This window comes from Harpia harpyja, chromosome 4 (assembly GCF_026419915.1).
Source record: "Harpia harpyja isolate bHarHar1 chromosome 4, bHarHar1 primary haplotype, whole genome shotgun sequence".
Classification (NCBI taxonomy): Eukaryota; Metazoa; Chordata; class Aves; order Accipitriformes; family Accipitridae; genus Harpia; species Harpia harpyja.
The window spans coordinates 65,900,728-65,903,612 of NC_068943.1; positions in this window are offsets into that span (position 1 = coordinate 65,900,728).

The window sequence follows — 2,885 nt, forward strand, 5'->3', positions numbered from 1 at the left end:
TTTCTGATGCCATAGGGGTTTTTTTGCTGCTGACCGCAGACAGCATTAACGATGCCCAGTTTGTCTTTACCAAGTCAGCTTAGAGACATCACACCACTTCAGAGAGGAAATTTCACCATGCTATGATTACCTAGGACTGCTCTTCAGTCCTGCTGCTACTCACAACCCTTCTGCTCTTTGCTAACCGACATAGGTCTTTGGTTCAGTAAGTTTTGCCACATAGCTACAAATCTGCCCTCATTAATGTTAACAAGAGGCCTTTCATTTGGATATGCATTTAGTAACGGTGCTTTGTACCCATAGAGGGCACGTCACTACTTCATTAACTAGACCTGAACCAGAAAAAGCCCCAGAGGCAGACACCTCCTCTCTGTGAGCCAGCAAGTACTTGCCACACTTGTGGAAGACTTTTTTTCACCCCCGGAACATTACGGCAGATCTCCACGACTACTGAAACTGCCATGAATTACTTGATCTCTGCGTGTAATTCTACAATTTTGCCCCGAGAAGGTCTCACCTACACACAGCACAACCCTCGCAGAGCGTAAAGGCTGACTGGACATCACCATGATTTGACCCTGAAAACCAGGAGCTTAAATTTTGCAAAACTGATGTTTGAGACATTACACTCTTGTACACAGCCACAGCATTTAAGCAGTTACTCCTCCAGCCCCTCCGATGCACGGTAGGGAGCTGCTTTCTTGGTTCAAACTCCACCATTTAGCCCGACACTCCACACCTACTCCGGAAACGAGAATCAGGCCCCTATTCTGCATCCAGGGGGTTTTCACTGTTTTATAGGAACATGAAGACTTGGAAAGATTTCCTTGCGGGTCTAACCCCCTGTTACTGCAGGCAAGCATGTTTACGAGCCTGTGAGTGTGGTAGTGGAAGGGATCCATTTTTTTTTGGTCTTGGAAACCCGAAGAACTAGGGGTGAAATCTGCTCTTGCCAAAACAAATGGAAATTCTGCAACTGAGATGGCAGGGATCAGGATTCGCCCAAACTTGTGGCCTCAGAAATTGGCCACACTTTCTCCGTTCCTCTGGTTTCTAGACAGAAATGCAATTTAGAAGCTTCAAAGCTGTGAACTACAGTAGGCAGGACATTTAGTTATGGGAATGCAAGATACTGAAAAGCACATCATTTCAGAAGGTTTCCAGCAACACAACAAACTGCTTTAAAATCTCTCTAAAATGTTGATGTCTGCAGGCAAAGAAACTAGGCCATGTGACTCAAAACTTCTCGTGATAGATGCTTCAAGAGTATATGAAAATACAGCAGCTAATTTTCTTGGAAAACTAAGGCCCTAGCTACAGCTACAAGACGATCCAGGATGTATGTCCAGCTTCTAACACGAAGAAATTTGGGGACTGTTCCAGGCCAACGGTTTGGCCAGTCACTGTGAATAAATTATAACTTACCAAATGTGGTACCTTCCCATCGGGCAGACCTCTCTCATTACAGGCTTTGACCTATCCACTTTGACTTGACCTCTAGAGCCCAGGCAGCTCACGCGAACTCTTGTCCACCCAGCCTGGATCAGTCACAGACCACTAACCATAACTGCTCTATGAAGGTGCATTCTTGCACGCCTGTGTACTTCTTCCGTAAGGAAATCATGGAAACCTAATCTGCAGGATCTAGGTCAGAAGGAAAGAAAGTTAATTTATGTGCAAGGAAAAGCTTGCCAGGCTCAAAATAACTGCTCAGCCTGGGAGTTGGCGCGCTGTTCTTACGACAGGTTGTATTTTTTATTCTCAAGTTGGATAAACCGGTAGGTGCCAAGGTGAGCACACCAGCAGGTGACACTTAGGGGCGGGCAGCCGCTGCTCGTTGGCCAGGCAAAGGCATGTCGTGAGTGCTGCCGTTTTGCAGGTGACTGGCAGTATCTCGCCTCCCTGGGTGCAGGAATCCCGTGAATATTTGTTACCGATTTTCCGCAGTGCCTCCCACCGAGCCCGGAGTCCTGCAGAAGCCGAGGCTGCTGCCCCTCTACAACGTCTCTGTCGAGGCGCGGTGGCTTCCAGCTCTGCTCCAGGCATGCACAGCGGTTTGACAGTCTTCATCCAGCTCGTATCCTAAAGGTTCACCCCCGCTTTCTGTCACCCACGGAGCTACCCCTACCAGTAACCATACGAGATGAAAAACGTCAAGTCAGGGCTGTAATGTTGCAAGGCTTTCTGCTCCTTAAACCCCCCCCCAAGCACGACACCGCATTATTGTGATCCCCGCCCTTTACTCCTGCACCTTCAGGTGACATTTTCCAGCTGTTTGGCCATCCACACCGCCTGGGATGCCGAGGGGGGAGCCCGGCCCTGACCGCACGGGCCGGGGCCAGGGCTCCAGCGAGAAGCGCGCCCGGAGACCCCCGGCACCCGCCGGGCCCCGAGTCGCCGCCCGCCTCCCGCGCTCGCCTGTCGTGTGCCCCCCCCTCCCCTCCCCGCCCCCGCCGCCCTACCACCGGGGCGCGGCACGGCCCACGGCGGCAGCTTCCCGGCGCGGCCGCCCGCCCCGCCCCGGCGGCGGGGGGGCCGGCTCCCGCTCCGGTTCCCGCTCCGGCCCCCGGCGGCGGGGCGCGCTCTGACCCCTCCCGGGAGGCACTGCCGCCCTCCCGCCACCCCGGCACCGGCGGCGGCCCCCCGCCCCGTGCCGGCGGGAGCGGGGCTTTCCCTCTCCCGATAAGCCCCTCCCGCTTCCCCCGCCTGCCTCAGCCCCAGCCCCCCCCCAACGCGCTCCGCTTCCCGCTGCCGCCAGCGCCCGCGCCTGCTCCGGGAAGAAGCGGGGCGGCGGCGGCCGGCCGAGCGGGACACGCCTTTCGCCCTCCCCGTCCCGGCCCCCCCCCCCCCCCCCGGGCCCCGCCGCCCACCGCGGGCACGGCGCA